This window comes from Doryrhamphus excisus, chromosome 3, assembly GCF_030265055.1.
Source record: "Doryrhamphus excisus isolate RoL2022-K1 chromosome 3, RoL_Dexc_1.0, whole genome shotgun sequence".
NCBI lineage: Eukaryota > Metazoa > Chordata > Actinopteri > Syngnathiformes > Syngnathidae > Doryrhamphus > Doryrhamphus excisus.
This window is the reverse complement of record NC_080468.1, coordinates 30,443,362-30,463,726: the sequence shown is the minus strand read 5'-3', so window position 1 is coordinate 30,463,726 and position 20,365 is coordinate 30,443,362. Positions and strand designations below refer to the sequence as shown.

Genomic DNA, 20,365 nt, shown 5'->3' with positions numbered 1-20,365 from the left:
ACAGGAACTCCCCGTCGGGAAATCAAACAACAATCCGCGTGACAAAATTGTTAAACTGTTATTACTTTATTACTTTTGTTTATTCTTAGATTGTTTATTTTTTTACTGTTGAACTAGTTCTGTCCCCTTTGCTGCTGTGCAATGTAAATTTCTCCACTGAGGGACAAATAAAGGTATATTTGTCACGCTGCGCTGTGACATGTGCTTATACCTCATGTTGCTGTTTGGGGGCACGTCTGGGTTTTGGTGTCATTTGTACCCTTACTGCTCTCCTTGTGCATTTACAGACGCGGACCTCCCTTGAGTTGGGCGGAGCTACCTGACGGGTGCAGCTGTTGCCAATTCATCCTAATTTCCAGCCTCCATCATTAGGCACTGAGCTGCTGCAGGAGGGTGCTGGATTATTCCTTGGTGGATGTGACAGACCAGCTCCGAGCTGTTACCGTGCTCCTGTACCCCTTCAGCACTGCTTTCGCCTCTGCCACGCACCCTCCTACCCGTCCAGTAGCCCGCGTGCCTTTCGTACTACTTATTGTTTCGTGAGGTAATTTGTGTTGTGCCTGCTGGCACTAAGTCACGGAGCCCCCTCTTTGTGCTCCCTCGCTTTCAGTTTCTTGTGCCTCACTCACTGGACAATTAAAAGACTTTAAGACCTTACCTGAGCCTGCTGTGTCCTGCATCTGGGGATCAAACCGCCGCGCCACGCGCCCTTGCCCTGACAATATTGTTGGAATTTGACCACCTGTTCTTAGGTCAGTGATTCCTGTGGGTGTCGTGTTGGAGGCAAGAGATGACAACAAACTTGTCAGTTATATGGTTTACTCTCAGACCAGTCAGATTACACGGAGCTCCGGGCTCATAAGTCTTCCCCTAACACCTGGAGAGACGTAGGCTTTACTTACAGGTCAGAACAAATGAGTACAGCTAACTGTCCCTGCCCGGCTTTTATTATGCTAAGAAATGTCGGTAGATCTCTGGCGTATCACAGGTGGCCCCCCTCCTTTCCTCGGCCGACGTCTTCTCACCAACGCAGGGCGGGCGGGGTGGAGCGGTGGAGCCAGCCGTTATCGACAGGCCGTGGCTGCCGACGTCATGCTCTCCCGTTATCTGTTGTTAGTCAAAATTGTGGATGTGTAGTAGAGCTCCGGAACTGTATGTGCCTGAAAGTGAAAATTATGTGTCCTGTGATTTGCCCAAGGCTACTTGGTTGTACTTGATTAAATGTAGTGCATAGTTATATGAGTGAGACACAAGAAATAGGAGACAAACATACATGAGACACAAAGAATAGGAGACCAACATACATGAAATCCTTCAATCCCCCTCATGGCCTCAACAGAGGCCACAAGGTGAAATACCGGATCAGAGTTAGGGAAGAAGCACCTGGTCACCCTGTGGGGGCGGTGGATGCAGGCGGGCCAACTGGTATTGACCTCGCCCATCGGCCGCCATCACCCTGGACAGGATGAGCTGGAAAAGGCACTTGGAACACGGGAGACAACAACAAACGAAAAGACCAGCCAGGACAAGAAACACTAAAACTGCAATAATAATGCCGGAGGCCAACTCTTTCCACTTACCAAAGTAGCTCATCAACGAGTCCCACGGGCTGGTGTCCACACCGACATGTGATTTCATGTGATTTTATTCAAAGCTGTGAGACCTTCAATTGCACGAGACAAACGACCACCCGGTGCCGTATTGTTTGGGATGAAAGTGCAACATTCCGTACCAATCATTGCACACACACCATGTTTTTCTGCTAATAACATATCGATAGCGATACGATTTTGAAAGGACATCAAAAACGTGGCCCGCAACTGTTCACTTACCGCCTTGAAGCCTTCTTCGGTCTGATTGGAGAGGCGCTGTAGATTGTAATGCACATAATTGATGCAACCAACATTTTTATTAACGGTGATCCAAGGGATAATTGACTCAAAACCTGCTGCAATCTGATTGACTAGTTTATATTCGTCTGGAACTCTCTTGTAATGTTTAGAAGCACTGGTGGACACCATTCCGTCTGGGACCGCCGTGGCAGTTATTCGGCCTCCGACCACACCTACAGACGCAAAAGAACACAGAGTGAGATAAAGAAGTATAGCTAATGACAAAAATGTCAAAACAAAGCCAGGAAGCTTATCCTAAGTGGCATGTAATATAGTTTGCCGCTTGCATGTATGTTGTGCAGTATCAGTGTAATCAGGTGCTGAACTATCAGTGTGTGTGTGTGTGTGTGTTAATTAATCCAGAAATCGCCTCAGTTGTTGGTTGGGGAGGAGGAGCCCCCAGGGCTCGGGATATCGCCAAGGGCAGCGACATCTTCACCACCTCCCCCCTCACGGGCTGCATCCAATGCAGACCGAGGCGACCTAAGAGATGAGACATCCTCCGGGGCAGGGTGGTCTTTTGGATGAGAGTCGCGACCCCCGCGGTGTAATGAGTACACAACGGTTGTCTGCGCAGCCAAAGCAGAGGCCAGCGACTGACCTAGGGTCACGAAGGCTTGTGAAGTCTCCGAGTCCCAGTCCAGCCTGGCGTTGGCATGCTTAGAGCCCTTGGCACGCACTTGGCAACTGAAGGAAGAGATTGTTATTTGTGTTGTCCTGAGCTGACCCACATGGTTACGCAACACACGTTTTGTAAAATGAGGATGATCTACCTGAACGGTTTATCAATTAAGTGGTGGTTTCAGCTCAGGCCACAGGGTGGAATGAAGGAAGAGATTGTTATTTGTGTTGTCCTGAGCTGACCCACATGGCTATGCAATGCATGTTTTGTACTTGTTTTTTACACTCATATACTTGTTTTTGCCCGCTTCTATTTGACAGCTATATAACTTGCTTCGCACACTTTTTGACTTTTCACACTTATATAACTTGTTTTTAACTTGTTTTTAACTTGTTTTTAACTTGTTTTTAACTTGTTTTTAACTTGTTCCGGCAACGGGATAAATATTATTCCCATATCCTGATAACGAACTAGAATGTTGTGAGAAACGAACTAGAATGTTGTGAGACATTGAGGTGCCTGAGGCAGAGGACGGAGGTGATGACTCCTCTCCTGCGGAGACAGGCTGGCCACCTGTTTTCGCACGGGCGAGTCTATAAAGCATTTGTTTTCTCAATCCCGGTTAGAGTCTGCTGTGAACTGTGCACGAGTGTCCAGCTTTCGGTTTCCGGATTACTCTACCGGGGTGTTTTTGGCTCTCCGCCCTCTGTCAACGGTAAGGTATGCTATTCTGGATCTGAACTGTGTTGATTGGAGTGTTATGTGGGGGCATGGGGGTGACAGCTTGTGTCTAGCATAATAACTCATGATGGGAAATGTTGTGAACTGCTGTGTGTTTTATCATTAAATATCATTAATATACATACAGCCGTTGTTTGTGGTCATTTCTCTGCTGCGATCTCTCCGAACCTGTAACAAGCTATTTCATAAAACAGCAACGCGCGCAAGGGTGCAGTGCGTTCCGCGTAGCAGGGGATGTACTGTCGACTGTAACCACACAGTCCCAAAAAGGACAGCATTTCACCCACCGTGGAAGGCTTGGGATGCCTGAGGATGGACGCACGATGGGCGTCCGACATGGCGCAGCCAGCAGCTGAGAGAACACGACCCAGAAAGGTGACAGTTTTCCTCCAGCATTGTAGCTTTTTGCGTGAGACTTTGAAACCCAATTCGTACAGACACAGCAGCACGGCTTCTGTGGCCTGCAAACAACAATCAGCAGAGTCAGTGGCGAGGAGGAGATCGTCCATCCATCTGGAAGCTGCAAAACTGACAACACCTAGTGCAAATGATGATTGAACAAACCAGGGCTGTTCTTGAAACCTTGGGGCATGCGGGTGTACTGGAACCGTTGGCCATGATAGATGCAAGCAAAATACTTTCAACTCACAAAAACCTACGTCAAATGGACCGTTGGACCACACCCCCTCCGGGATGGTGTCCAACATGGGTCCGGAGAGTTCGTGATCTGTCAGTGTTTTTAGCTCGTACCTGTCAATCAAGCGATGTTGAACAACGGACACGTCTGTGCATTGGCACACCACACGATACGCCGACTCCGAGGGTGAGTGTTGTACCTGCGGTACCTCAGGGAGCGGCGTCCAGTCTTTAGCTGCCAACAACCGTTTTACCATGGGACCCAAGGACTGTTGTTCATGTCCTGGGGCCACAGCCAAAGAGATGTGTGGCGCCGAATCAGGTGTGCCTTTGTACCAGGCCTGTTCCAACTTAACAAAATAGACGCTGGCCGCCACCCCCTCAGGACCTGCGAAAAGAAGAGAAGAATTTAACCACTACTCCATACCTTCCTGATATGTCATATCCTGTTGTGTGTCGTAAAACAATGTGCAATGTAACGGGGGTGGTGGGAGGCATATACGTGGCCTTGGACAGGATCCATGGTTTCCACGTCTCATAGACTGACACCACACTGCTTGGTGACGAAGTCCGAGTCAGAAGGCACCAATAAATGTCGGCTGTTGTGGTTGCCGGCAGTTGTGTTGAGCAGGTATTGTCCTCCTGTACTTTGGTTGTTGCAGTCCACTGTCGTGCCATCTGGCAACGTCAGGGTTAAACCAGAGTCTGTGCACAAAATAGTAGCATTAGAAGCAGTCAATATGTCACGACCAGTCAAGTTCAAACCAGTTGGCACCGCCGTCCTGGTCTTGGTCGTATTGACCGGCAGGGGAAGTTTGAGAAGCCGCTTGCTGTTGCTGAGGTCGGTGGAATGGGCCGCCCCGCCCACGTGAGCCTCCATGTGACTGCATGCCTGGTGGTTGATGAGCCCATGGTTGCTGTTGCTGTTGTTGTGGGAGCGACTGCAGTGGTCCTGATGGTGGCCACTGTCCAGTGCAGGTGAGGCAATCACGTGCCCAGTGGTCAAGAGCTCAGCACACGAAACAGCCAGTGTAGCCCTGAGACGGTCCACCCCTTCTCCCACCTCGGTTAGACATGCCACCACGCCCCTGCCACATTATGTTTTTCTCTTTCTTTTTATCTGAGGTGAACTCTCGTTCTTTAGCTAATTGTAATTTCAACAGTTGTGCTGCTAAATCCTTTTGTGTTTTATCTTTTTCGTCCTCCTCCTCACGGTGCCTGCGCATGTGGTGGAACAAGATCACTTTGTATGATTTTTCTGTTTCGACTGACAGATTAGGAACATCTTTTAATTTATTAGCCACTGACGAGGGCATTCCAGCTAGCACTGCCGCTCGAAACAGTGTGGTCACAGACAGCGGACGTCTCCCCAGGCCAAACTGAGGCCAGCTGTGAGGCGCAATACCTCGTTGATCCATGGGATCATCTGCTCCACGGGCTAGTGGAGGCAACTTATGACACATGCCGTCAATGTCTGTTATGGTAAAAGGTGTGTATACCGTGTGCTGGCTCGCCACGTCAACTTTTAAAGGCATAACTGTTTTAGATCGAGCCCCTGTGTTGTCTCGTCTCACAGGGGCTGGTGAAGATGGCGTTAGGGATATGTCATCTTCCGATTGGGTATCCCGTTCCGCCGTAGGTGTTGCCGGCTGGCGCCTGCTGTAATCTGTCTCAGCAGTGTGTCGGCGCCTGGTACTGCCTTCTGGCAACACATTAGACATGTCAATTTGTTTTAAAATCTTAGATACGCTTTTACTGTGTCTGGCCGAATCTATAAGGGACATGTTTTGCGTCGCACCCGTGCAGGAAGTCGCACCACCAGTCTCCACTGATGGGTCGCCAACCTGTGGCGCGGGGCTGCCTATGTCTGTTGGGGGATGGCGCCTTGCTTGTTGTAGGGTCGGAACGTGTCTATTTAACTCCTCCCCATTAATGTCGACTTCTCCCTGGAATCTTAGAGAAGGATGGACTCCACTGGGAGGGTTTGGATCAGACGGGGGTGCCGATGGCGTGACCACTAGGGCCCTTCTCGCCTTCGACTGTTTTTCCCGCGTCATGTACGGGGCGGCCAAAGCCAAGCTTGCCATCCCCATCGAATGAATCATTCGCCTGGAATCTTCTAATTTTTTCAGCGTATTCTTAAGTTCTGACTTCTGCCAGAATGACGCCTGCTCAATTTTCTCCTCCACCTGTCTTATTTATTTCATAATCTTTTCCTCCTCCCGTCTGAACTTACTCTGAACCTTCACAATATTATCCCTACTCTGTCCATCACACTCTTCCCATATCTTACGTACCATCTGTCTATCTTTATTCTTATCCTGACTTACCAAGCCCCTCATAACCTGACCTTCCACAAAACCAAACAACTCACTTTCTGACACCCTCGGGGGACCCCCACACATTTCCTACTCCTCACATTCTCGGCCCAACTCACCTTCCATTCTATTCCCACAACAATTAAAACAAAAAACAAATACAAAACTGATAGTTGCAAGGATGTTGAGCAATAATGAAAGTTATCAAATAGACCCTGTCTATTTAAGCATCCATGTGAAGCGTTCCCCTCACCGCCTGCTGGTGTACTGCCCTTCACTGGACCCGAATGCAGCGTTACATTTACGGCCCTCCACCCAGTTGGGTACGCCGACCGTTAGCGGTCCCGGACCACGCAGTATACTGGAACAAACACCGGTTTTCTCAAAACTTCACAATAATGTCACAAAACATACACTATGTCAACACACCTGCTAGCGTAATAATATTATCAGACACACAGACACAATGCTACCAGGTTTCCACCAAATTTGTTATTGACCAATAGCAGAATTTGAATAAACAGGTTTCTGCAGTTAGTGTAGTGGAAGCCCAGAGCATCGAACTGCAGCCTAAAGTAAGACCAAACCACACAACACAACTCCCCCTCCAACCACGTTGGGCGCCAATTGTTGGAATTTGACCACCTGTTCTTAGGTCAGTGATTCCTGTGGGTGTCGTGTTGGAGGCAAGAGATGACAACGAACTTGTCAGTTATATGGTTTACTCTCAGACCAGTCAGATTACACGGAGCTCCGGGCTCATAAGTCTTTCCCTAACACCTGCAGAGACGTAGGCTTTACTTACAGGTCAGAACAAATGAGTACAGCTAACTGTCCCTGCCCGGCTTTTATTATGCTAAGAAATGTCGGTAGATCTCTGGCGTATCACAGGTGGCCCCCCTCCTTTCCTCGGCTGACATCTTCTCACCAACGCAGGGCGGCCGGGGTGGAGCGGTGGAGCCAGCCGTTATCGACAGGCCGTGGCTGCCGACGTCATGCTCTCCCGTTATCTGTTGTTAGTCAAAATTGTGGATGTGTAGTAGAGCTCCGGAACTGTATGTGCCTGAAAGCGATTATGTGTCCTGTGATTTGCCCAAGGCTACTTGGTTGTACTTGATTAAATGTAGTGCATAGTTATATGAGTGAGACACAAGAAATAGGAGACAAACATACATGAGACACAAAGAATAGGAGACCAACATACATGAAATCCTTCAATATCTAATCTAATCTAATGAACTACAATTCTGAGAGTTGATGTGGTGTCAATTGGCCAAAGGGGAATTCAAAACAGAGGCTCGTGGACCATGACCGTTTCTGTGGTAGCTGGAGACTTCAACCAGTGAAATCCATCCATTTTCTGTACCGCTTATTCTCATCAACGGACTGTATTCCCCACCCGTTACCAGCATGGGGACATTCCAACCCAAGATGAGAACACACCGGACCAGGTACACAGCAACTTACATGGCACAGACCCAGCGTCACACTGCCCCTACTTTTAGCCCAGACTGAGGTCCACTTTTGCAGCTGAACTAGCTCAGTTGGGAGAGTGTTAGACTGAAGATCTAAAGGTCCCTGGTTCAAGCCTTCAAGCTTTGAGTATAATCCTGATTTGCCTTGTGACTTGGCAAATAGTTTGGAAAAAGGACCTTAACTTCAAAGTCCCGCCCATCCAGCCAACCTTCAGTCCACTGAGACATCAAGGTGAGCCTGAGGTTGGCTCAGGTGCTTTTTTCACCTTCACCTTCAAGCCTCATTTCCAATTGTGATTTCTTGTTTTGTTGAAGAAAAGCCCATTTTTTTCTGGAACATGTTTAATGAACTACAATTTTCCCTCCAAAGGAGAAATCTTTGTCAATTTGGACAATTGTCAATCTGCCCCCACTTTGGACAAATCGTCGTGATTCATTGTTTGGCAACTGCTTTGTGACCTCGCCAGTCCTCTTAACAGCCCATTCCCATTGATCCCCATTCACATGTAAAAGATCCCCGGGTCGAAACTGGGTGGAAACACGGCCGTTCAATTCCTACTTTTACAAAAACATGGGAACAAGGACATGTGCTTGATCTCTGAAGTTGTGTACACGAGCAACTGTCCCAGTTTGGACACACAATACATATTTCCCAGATGACTGATTGGGTGCATCACCGGCCTGCATGGAGGGGCTCAGAGGAAGGAGGTGGCCGCTGTGGTGTCATTGCATGTGTGGCAAAGCGAGCGGGGTAGGTAAATTGCTGACAACTTCACTTGGGGACTTTCACCCCTGGATGTAACAGGTTGGATCAATCACAAACTCTACATTAACCCCAAAAATCCCACACAACAAGATCGTGATTTACAATTATAAAAGTAGTTATTTCATTAAACAATTCTCTTAAAATGAGCCACAAACCATGAATAATACAAAGAAAGTGGTGATGGGAGGAGTTGTCAAAAAGAAAACAGGCCTGGGCTGGGCTTACCACGACAGCGGTAACATAAAAGGAGGGATCCAAACCACACTGCACCCGTGACTCAGCAAACCAAAAGTGGAAAAAAAGGGACACAGGGAAACTGCTGCCGCTCTGGGCCCTCAGCACCTGCCAACGAAAAAGAACGTCCTTAAAAGCATAAAAGCAATTTCAAGAGGGGTCTGTCAAAGAGGGATTCAGGTAACCCTCTATGGGCTCACGCTGACACTGTTGTCCAGGCTGTATTGCCAGTGCTTCAGCCGCGGTGGATGGGGACGACTGGAGGAGGAAGAGGAAGGAGAAAGAAAGAGGCAGGTCCCGGAATCGACACCTCCAAGATCGATTGAGGTCTTAAACTGCCCACATGGACAAGCCAAATATCTTCTGGACGAAAGAGTTCATGGTCAGACAAGACAAAGGTTGAGCCAGTCACCTGAAGGTTAGATTTTTGATGTGAGTGTCCGGGATTCAAGTCCCAATGCCTCCTTTTTGCCCTCAAAATACAAGGGCAACAGGACAATCCCTTGGTACTTTATGGAAACGAGTGAGGCGCCTGGCTTTTAACTGAAACTGGAAAGACTTGTGTAGCCCCGCTCACAAACCAAGTGTCTTCCTCACATGCACATGTTGCCAGCTGATCCTTGACATCAGCTGTCACAGACATTCGTGTCATTTGGGGAACTCATCCTGGTCCACGTTTACCTCTGATTTGTATTTGAACTCAAATCAACAAGTAAATAAGTAAGCATACACTACCTGGTAAAGGACAACACAGTTGATTGCTGCAGGGTAAGTCGGTTCCACCAAGACTTGAACTTAGATAGAAGAGGATAGTGGGGTCCACTGCCCCCATTGCTTTGCTCCTTGCAGTCGTGGTGACCAAGAGGTTTGTTGCCGCTCTGCTTTGACATGCTGTTTTCTTTACCTTTCCCCGGTCTTGTCGAGGGTGTTTCGCAGGTGGGTGGGTGGTGTGATGTTGGTTATGGGGGCTGGTAAGTTGCCGCCGTGGGCTTTTGTTGTTCCTGGAGCACATAAAGAAGGTGGCCAGGGCCCCGTTTCACGAAGCAGGTTCAACCAACTCTTGAGTCTAACCCTGAACTCTGAGTTGATCTACTCTGAGACAGGAAACTCTGAGTTACGGGTTTCAGAACAGGTGATTTCATTTGGTTCAATCAACACAGAGTTTGTTCACTCTGAGTTAAGCGCATGCACCACGACTTTAAAAAGCCCTGATCAATGGAGCCCCGTTCCCTCGATTCACCATGGCAACGAGTGATAAGAAAAGATCGTCATATTTCAGTCCTCTGGAACTGGATATATTAATGCGGTCATACGGCGAATTTGAAAGCGTTTTTAAAAAGTAAAGCAACATTGAAAGCGTTTTTAAAAAGAAAAGCAACACGGCTGCAGCAGGAAAATAACGTGAGTCGGCGTGGGAGAAGATTACTGCTCGAGTCAATGCGTAAGTTTAAAGTTTAAATTATATACATTTATGCAATCACAATAATATTAGGCTACAGATGCAAACAAGTAGAATGGTGTTACAGCTACAATTTATGTCACTTAGATGTAATCCCACCGGCGAAAAAAGAACGTGGAAGCAGCTGAAGATAAAATATAAAAACATTGTTCAAACAGGTAAGCCCTCAGCATAACAGTCAGGGTGCCTCTTTTTAATCATGTTTACCACTAAATATCATTCAGCGGCTGTTTCAGTGTGCATTATCTCCAACATAATATTGTTTTCACACACATAAATGTCCTCGCCTGTATACAGTTAAATCAGACATATGAAAAGCAACATCTAACTTCTACTCAGCCAACAGAAAGCGGGCAGATGCCCGCAAAACTGGCGGAGGACCACCCCCACCACGTCTGACCGAGGCAGAGGAGCTGGCCATGAGTCAGACTGTCGGGAGGCCAGTCGCAGAGGGGATCCCTGGAGGAACCTCATCCTCGGACATGATTACACAGGAGCCACCAGCCTTGATAAGATGTAATAGGCCTAGGCCTCAAACTTCTTTTGGGCCTATAGTTCAATGTTAATTTCCCTTTCATGTGTTTTTCTTTTGTCTCAACAGATTCTGAAGGCATACTTGGTCTAGTGGATCCATTTGCCACTTTCACTGTAAGTAGCCAATAGTCCAGAGATTATGCCATATTTAAAGTATAGCATAGTGAAACACAACACTCTAAACAGGATGATGAAGATGATGGGACCACAATGTCTGCTGCCTTCTCTGTGGTGTCTGAGAGGGAGCCTGAGAGGCCTACAGAGGTAAAATCTTGATGTTACTGATTTCCTCTCCATTCACATGTCTTTACATGCTTTTGTGGATTATAGTGACTTTTAGCCTACACTGAAGTATTAACGGATTCTTATCCATTTTAACAGAGCATGGCTGGGCAGCAGGAAGAGGGTCCCTCAACCTCCACAGCACAGATTGACACAGTGAGATATTCAGTAAATTCCAGAGGTTAATTCAGTGGAATTCATGTGCAACTGTATAATGTCATCCTTATGTGTTCCCAGCTACCACTAAAAGAAATCTACAAAGTGCATTTATTAAAAACAGTACAAAAAACAGAAAAAGAAATGGTGCTGCTGGACCGCCAGATAACTAAAACGGATCTGGAAATTGAATTATTAAAACACAAGTTAGAGGTGGGTGCAAGGTCATAGGTGAATTGTGTTGATGATTGTAACAATTAAAAAGTAAGAAACCATTTTTTTTCTTATTTGTAGGAAATAGAAAAGACCAAATAAAAAAAATTTTGTCTTTCTGTTTATTTTACTGCTGTTGGTGATGGTGATTATGAAAAACGACCAAACTGGCTTTAAACACGCGCGACAATGAATGAATCACACCGTGTGTAGCGTAAGAGGGCGGAGACAGAAAGAAACTCAAGGTTCATTGAAGAAAACCTGGTCCCGACCAGGTTATGTTCACAGAGTCTGTTGCCATAGTAACTGACACCGAGGTTAAGTTATCTCTCTCTGTGAAACAGGCTGGAGTTACTCCTCTGTCTCTGGTTTGACTTACCTCCCTTTTTGAAACGGAAAACTCAGAGTTTCCCTCATTTCAGGGTTAACATACTACGAGTTTTCACTAAACCTGCTTTGTGAAACCGGGCCCAGTACAGGGGTTGAACCCGTGACCTCGGCGTTATCAGCACCACGCTCTGACCAACTGAGCTAATCGGCCACAGGACACCATTGCAATATTTGATGTATTTTTATTTTATGTACCCCGAAGCAGACTCAATCGGTACGCTGGGGTCTGAGGGCGATAAGTGGGGACCTGGTGGACACCTTGTTTGTCCTCTTGACAGGTATTTCGGGACAGTTTAACAATTGGCTTTTGATGGTGGAACAAGCTAAAACGAGGAAAACGGACCGTTAAGCATGCCTGGGAGTGTCAACCTCACCCTGGTTAGACGCCCCCAACCCGACATACATTGACGCCATAGGTATCCCTCGTGGCGTCCCAGAGGAGTATAAAATTATGGATCAGGTTAAATCCAGTTTTGCTTTTATCATCCCTTGGATTTCCATGAACCATAATACCGGTCCATTGGACCGGTCTCGCCCGGACGAGTCTCTTGCGAGACGATCCAAGATAGTGGTGCGCACAGACGCAGCGGCTCACGGCTCTCCCTTTCAGTGCTTTTTTGCTTATTTCATGTGTGTTTGTCTATGGACTCTATCACCGTATACATCGGCATTACACCACTATACCCGACAGGACCTTGTGGACATCGGCTACCGACACAAACTGGCAGTTTGCAGAGACTTTCATCGTCGACACAACATCCCAGACGAACTAGCGAGACCACCGGGCGCTCCGTGGATTGTTGTCGGGTCTGTACTTACCACTCATCCAACGTGTGAAACCCACAGTGAAGACAATAAAAGTGTGGCCTATGGGAACAGACTCTGTGCTACAGGACCAGTTCAAGCACACAGACTGGAGTATGTTTGCAACCTCAGCAACCACTCACTCCCATACTGACATCGAGCGCTACGCTTCCTCGGTAATGGACCATATCTCTGCCACCATTGACGGCGTCACCACAGAGAAACAGATCACCATGTACCCCAATCAGCGGCCCTGGATGAACAAGGATGCCCGTCTACTGCTGAAGGCCCGCAACACCGCCTTCAGATCTGGAGACGCACAAGCCGACAGTACAGCCAGGGCTAACCTGAAACGGGGCATCAAGCAGGCAAAGCACTGCTACAAGCTGAGGGTTGAGGAGCACTTCTCCAACTCCAATCCCCGACGCCTGTGGCAAGGCATCCGAGTCATCACGGACCATAAACCCACCAACCCCTCCCCCCCTCCCTCTGACACATCCTTCCTAGATGAGCTCAACAACTTCTACGCTCGCTTTGAGAAGGACAACCACACATCTGCAATAAAGGCAAAATGGACAGCTGATCACCAACCACTAACACTCTCCACTACTGACGTTGAAGCAGTGTTACGCAAGATCAACGGACACAAAGCTGCAGGACCTGATGGCATCCCTGGTCGTGTTCTCAGAGCATGTGCTGGTGAGCTGGCGGGGGTCCTGACGGACTTATTCAACCTTTCCTTGGCCCAGGCGACTGTCCCAACCTGCTTTAAAACCACTACCATCGTGCCAATACCAAAACACTCCGCCCCAACGTGCCTAAATGACTACCGTCCAGTGGCGCTCACCCCCATCATCTCCAAGTGCTTGGAGCAGCTAGTCCTGGCACATCTCAAATCCTGCCTTCCCCCCACCCTGGACCCCCACCAATTTCCCTACCGTAAGAACAGGAGTACAGAGGAGGCTGTCTCCACAGCACTGCACTCTGTCCTCTCACACTTGGACAATAAGGACACATATGCCAGAATGCTCTTCATAGACTTCAGTTCAGCATTCAATACAGTCATCCCCTCCAAGCTGGTAGCCAAACTCACAGACCTGGGCATCACAGCTCCTGTCTGCAACTGGTTACTGGACTTTCTAACTAACAGGCCGCAACATGTCCAGCTGGACCACCACTGCTCCTCCACCCTCACCATAAACACCGGAGTACCACAAGGCTGTGTGTTAAGCCCATTCCTCTACTCTCTCTTCACCCACGACTGCAAACCCAAACATGGCTCCAATACCATCATTAAGTTTGCAGACGACACTACAGTGATTGGCCTCATCAACAACAACGATGAGTCTGCCTATAGGGAGGAGGTGGACTACCTGCCTGCGTGGTGCAAGGACAACAATTTACTACTCAACACAACAAAAACAAAAGAACTCATTGTGGACTTCAGGAAGAATGCCGCCATGCATCCACCAATCTCCATCAACGGTGAGACAGTGGAGCGTGTGGCCAGCTTCAAATTCTTGGGGATCCACATCTCACAGGACCTCTCCTGGACTACCAACTGCTCCAGCCTGGTCAAGAAGGCTCACCAGCGCCTCTTCTTCCTGAGGACCCTGAAGAAGAACCACTTCTCTTCAGACATCCTGGTGAACTTCTACAGATGCACAATCGAGAGCATCCTAACCAGTTGCATCACAGCCTGGTATGGGAACTGCTCTGTCGCGGACCGGAAGGCATTGCAGAGAGTAGTCAAATCTGCCCAACGCATTGCCGGAGCCTCACTTCCTGCCTATCTACAGGAAGCGTTGTCTCAGGAGGGCATCACAAATTGCCAAAGACTCACACCACCCAGCACACAGACTGTTTGCCCTCCTACCCTCAGGGAGGCGCTATAGGAGTTTACGGACAAGAACCACCAGGTACTATTGTACATATACTATCTGTTGATTCATTGATCATACTGTTTATAATTTATATAATCTGCAATAACCATACTCTACTCTAGTCACTCCATTGCAATACTGTATATATTACTGTTATTATATATTGTCATACCCATACTGTTTATAATCTGTATAATCTACAATAGCCATATTATAGTCATTTATATCCTTGTACATATCATCACTGTATTATAGTCATAGCCTATATAGTTTTATTTACATAGATCTGTCCATACTAATGTACTTATAAAAATTGCACTTCTGGTTGGATGCTAACTGCATTTTGTTGCCCTGTACAAGTGACATGAGCAATAACAATAAAGTTGAATCTAATCTAATCTAATCTAATCTAATCTAATCATCACGGAGACCTGGCTCAAACCGACGATCCCCGATGCTAGCGTGCAGCTAGCCGGCCGCTCTCTACACTGCTGGGATCGAACAGAGGACTCCGGTAAGAGCAGAGGTGGGGGGTCTGTATTTACGTGCATGAGGATTGGTGCAACAACAGCAAGATCATAGAGACTCACTGCTCCCCTGACATTGAGTACATGTCCGTAAGATGCCGGCCGTATTTTCTCCCGAGGGAGCTAACTGTTGTCTTGTTGTTTTAGGGCGAGTGAGTATGGCCGAGCGTAATGCCAAGGTCATGGGTTCAACCCCCCGTACTGGCCACTCTTCTTTATGTGCTCCAGGAACAACAAAACGGCGACAACCCACTGGCCCCCATATCCAACATCACACCACCCACCTGTGAAACACCCTCGACAGGGCCGCTGAAAGACCGGGGAGAGGTAAAGAAAACAGCATGTCAAAGCGGCAACAAACCTCTCGGCCACCGAGACTGCAAGAAGCAGATCAATGGGGACAGTGGACCCCATTATCCTCTACCCAAAATTTAGACCACCAGTGTAGAGAATGCGGACCGTGAAAGAACAACAAAAGCCCCCGTCGACAACACCCCGGCCCTCATAACCAACAGTACTCCACCACAAGGTAAACAGCATGGCAGCAACAAATGCCCAACCAAAGCGTCACAGACAAACCCCATTGGATTTCGAGTCCAACGCCTTAACCTCTCGGCCACCGTGACTGCTTGGAAAAGACCAATGGGGGCAGGTGACCCCATTGTCCTAGAACCAAAATGTTGCTGATGTCAAGGATCAGCTGGCAACATGTGCATGGGAGGAAGACACGTGGTTTGTGTGAGGGGCTACACAAGTCTTTCCACTGCTAGTTAAAAGCCAGGCACCTCACATCGTTTCCATAAAGTACCAAGGGACAACAAAGCAGGGAAGATAAGGGATAGGTAGGAGAGGGGAAAGATGCGACCGCCTTTTGTTGAGATACTGTACAAGTACAGTATGCCAGAAGATTTTAGTTTGTGAGTTGTCCTCATTCTACAAAGGCCTGGATAGCTCAGTTGGTAGAGCATCAGACTTTTAATATGAGGGGCCAGGGTTCAAGTCCCTGTTCAGGCGGTGAAGGTAGGCCCCTTCCCTGAAATGTTAAACCTACTTATTTTATCCTCCTTCTGTGGTCAAGTACACTATGCCAGAAGATTTCTAATCCTTCATCCTCAACACCGAGAAGGCTAAGGAGATGACCGTGCACACAAGGAATAACTTGTTGAAGTAAACCTTTTCGACCAAGCACCTTTGCCATGTTCCAGGACTGTGGGTAAACGCCATTCTCAATAATTAAATTGAAGATACAGTACGATACAGGCACTTTGACCAGCTTAGCCACAGTGCCAGCTGTGCATCTGGCACCAACACAAAAACAGTTCGCCAATGGGGAAAAATGTTCATACAAGGGAGGGAGTCCAAAGTCCAACACGTGTGAATTGAGAGTCCCTGGGTGGGCTCAAACCACCAACCTCTCAGTTAACAGCCAAACGAGCTGACCAATTGCGTGACAGAGACTACAACAGCACACAAGGAATAACTTGTTTAAGTAAACCTTTTCGACCTAGCACCTTTGCGATCTTCCAGGACTGTGGGTAAACACAATTCTCAATAATTAAATTGAAGATATGAGTTTCTCAGGGAACACAAGGAGCGAGAGGTTCAGTCATCACTGGGAACTTTGGAAGTGTAGTCACCTTAAGTCAGGTCTGCTTTGGTGAACTTCAGAGGCATCATGACCAGTCTGCATCAAAACATTATCTGAAATCCTGTGGCAGGTTTCTGGCATTGATTCTTAATTCAGTTGCCATCCCTGATAGATGGTAATGGTAATGGTAATCATGCCCGTATGGCAGGCGAGTCTCTTTGCTTGTCTGACGTCTATGTCGCATCCTGATTGGCTGGCAGCAAATGTCTGAGAATTCTACCACTGAACCACCAATGCCACGTGGGGACACACTGTAAGAGAAAAAAATTCAACTGTCAAGTGGATGAGCCTCTGCAAAGTGGCACTGAATGACAAAACATCACAATGTCATACTCTTTGGATTCAAGCACCTTCTGGCGTAATGGGATCCACAACAATCATGTCAGCTGTGGATGCAACGTCAATTCGTTCTTGAAGGGCAAGTGACAAAAAGAAGTACATGGTTCAGAAATCAGCTGCCAAAGTTTCACTGACCAAGCACCCAGGCATTGCTGGGATTTGAACCCAGGATCACCTGTTTACTAGACAGGCACTTTGACCAGCTTAGCCACAGTGCCAGCTGTGCATCTGGCACCAACACAAAAACAGTTTGTCAATGGGGAAAAATGGTCATACAAGGGACGGAGTCCAAAGTCCAACACATGTGTGAATTGAGAGTCCCTGTCAGGTTCAAACTCCTGGGACACTTGTAAAAACACTTAAATACAGAAGAGACAGACAACAATATTCAAAGTTACTCGCAGCGAGGAGAGTGAAACAACATACCCTGAGTATGCCATTCATGCTCCTCTCTCTTTATTTTCTTTAGGAGGTCCCTAATACGTACATGGTCGTGCAACTCTAAGGGGAGGGGGAAGCAAGCAGTTGCACAAGCTGTACTTGTTGTCTATGTGTGTGTGTGTATGTGAGAATAATTACTTTTTGTGCATGTGTTCTTATCTTGGCACATTTTTCACGATGAAACTTCTTCAAGGTTGCTGCTGGCATTCCCAGGCACCTGCAAGATTAGTGGTGTTGGGAGTAGCTGGTCAGCGTCTCGGAATGCTGCTTCAAAACACTCAAGACTATTGTCCCAAAGGTGCCAGGTTGCATCGAGCATACAGGAGTCGTCACCCAGCTGATCCGGGAGGCACGGGAAGGCAAAGGAGACCTGGCAGTCCTGTGGCTTGACCTTGCCAATGCCTACGGGTCTATCCCACACAAACTGGTGGAAACCTCGCTTGACAGACACCACATTCCAGGCAAGATCAAGGACCTCATACTGGACTATTACAGCTGCTTCAGTTTGAGAGTCACTTCCGGAAAAAAGAAATCTGCATTTCATCGGCTAGAGAAGGGCATTATCACTGGATGCACCATTTCAGTGATATTGTTTGCCTTGGCCATGAATATGCTGGTGAAGTCAGCAGAGGTGGAGTGCAGAGGTCCACTCACCCGCTCTGGTATGCGGCAGCCCCCCATCAGAGCGTTTATGGATGATCTGACAGTGACTACAACATCAGTCCCGGGCTGTAGATGGATCCTTCAAGGCTTGGAGCGTCTCATTAGCTGGGCCCGGATGAACTTCAAGCCAGCCAAATCCAGGTCTCTGGTGGTGAAGAAGGGGAAAGTCACAGACCAGTTTCGCTTCTCAGTCGGAGGCACCCAGATTCCATCGGTGGGGGAGAAGCCAGTGAAGAGCCTGGGCAAGATCTATGACTGTACCTTGAAGGACACCGGAGCACTCCAAGCGACATCAGAGGAGTTGGGAACCTGGCTGACCGCAGTGGATAAGTCAGGATTACCAGGCAAGTTTAAAGCCTGGATCTACCAACACGGCATCCTGCCACGCCTAGTCTGGCCGCTGCTGGTCTACAATGTGCCACTGACCACCGTCAAGGGCTTCGAGAGGAAGGTCAGCTGTTTCCTGCGGAGGTGGTTGGGCTTACCGCGAAGCCTCAGCACCATCGCCTTGTACGGGAGGAGCAACAAGCTGAAACTGCCCTTCAGTAGTCTGATGGAGGAGTTTATGGTCAACCGAGCAAGAGAGGTGCTGCTGTATAGGGACTCTAATGACATCAAAGTCTCCTCGGCTGGCATAGAAGTACGAACTGGCAGGAAATGGAAAGCTCATGAGGCGGTAGACCAGGCTGAGTCCCGCTTACGACACAGTGAGCTGGTAGGAACAGTGGCTTCCGGACTTCACCAAGGCCCAGGGAAAGGAAAGGTGTCAGCTGATCCAGGAGGAAGTCCGAGCAGGGGTAGAGGAAGCCCGCTGTACCAGGACAGTAGGGATGCGGCAGCAGGGAGCATGGACCCGATGGGAGGAGGCAGCTGACCGGAAGATATCGTGGACAGAGCTTGGCGATCTGAGCCACACCGGATTGAGTTCCTCTTCCGGTCGGTGTACGATGTGCTCCCAAGTCCGTCCAACCTCTTTCGCTGGGGCTTGGCGGAGAATCCTCTCTGCCCTCTCTGCCGGAGTCCTGGATCACTGGAACACATCCTCAGCTGCTGCCCAAGGGCACTGGGGGACGGGCGCTACCGCTGGCGCCATGACCAAGTACTGCGGGTCATTGCAGAGGCCATCAGCACAGGAATCTCCACCAGTAAATACCATCAACCAACAAGGCAGTCCATTGTCTTTGTTAGGGCTGGGGAGAAGCCGAAGCAGTGCCGGAGTCAAGCAGGGGGGCTGCTGGCAACAGCCCGAGACTGGCAGCTGAAAGTCGACCTAGGGAGACAGCTCAAATTCCCAGAGAACATCGCAGTGACCACTCTCAGGCCAGACATAGTCCTGGTGTCAGAAACAACTCGGCAAGTGGTCCTGCTGGAGTTGACTGTTCCCTGGGAAGACCGGATGGAGGAGGCCTTTGAGAGGAAGAGGGCCAAGTATGAGGAGCTGGCAGACAAATGCCGAAGCAGAGGATGGAGGACCCGATGCAACCCCATCGAGGTCGGGTGCAGAGGTTTTGTAGGCCAGTCTCTCATTAGAGCACTCACGATGCTGGGAGTGAAGGGTCAGCATAACAAAAGAGCCATCAAGAACATCACTGACGCAGCAGAAAAGGCGTCCAGATGGCTGTGGATCAAGCGGGGAGATCCGTGGAGAACAAAAGCTACTTAGACACAAGCCGGGACTGATCAACTGTTCTGACTGATCTGGGTCACCTGGGCGAGGGTGTCTGTTGTGAGACCCGAAACACCCAGTGAACCCAGGATACAACACTGATGATGTGTCTAAGTTGCACCGAAAGTGTATGTCAAAACTCTATTGTCTAAGCAAACGGATATAAGGGTGATAACTTAACACTATAATAATTGAATTTACATTTTATTCTAACATTTCCCTCCTGTTTATCACACATTTATCTGTTTGCAGTCCCTCCTAGGCTCTCCTCTCGGTTTTCACCTAGCAGGTCATCTATGTCAGAAATTGTGCTTACACCTGAACGGAAGTGTTCTCGTCGTCTGAGTCAAAGTACTTGTCTTGGTCAGGAAACAAGTCAGGGGCATGTCCATGATGGCTATCTGAGTCGTCACTGTCATCGCTGCCACCTGCCACCAGTAGGGGGTACATTTCATTTACCTTGTTGTAATTGGTGCCATGGCTAAATCCACAGTCCATGTGATTGTAACCTTCAGGATAGGGATACAACAACATCCACATAAGGCACACAAAAGAAGGGCAACAGCGAGTGCAATAAGCACGGACATCACATAAGGAGACCATTGTCCCCCAAGTTTTCTCCAGTCACCGAACATCTCAGTGTCAACACCAGTGTTCCTTCATCTTGGTGTTTAGC

At 48.3% G+C, this 20,365-nt stretch overlaps 1 non-coding gene and 1 pseudogene across 1 annotated transcript; one reads left to right on the top strand and one right to left on the bottom strand.

Annotated features, from left to right (window-relative positions):
* Positions 1–11,794: 11,794 nt before the first annotated feature.
* trnai-gau (transfer RNA isoleucine (anticodon GAU)) lies at positions 11,795–11,869 on the bottom strand. Its single transcript has one exon. It is a non-coding gene; the product is annotated as a tRNA-Ile (tRNA).
* A 718-nt stretch (positions 11,870–12,587) lies between these two features.
* Positions 12,588–19,971, top strand: LOC131125252 (uncharacterized; annotated as a pseudogene).
* Positions 19,972–20,365: the final 394 nt, after the last annotated feature.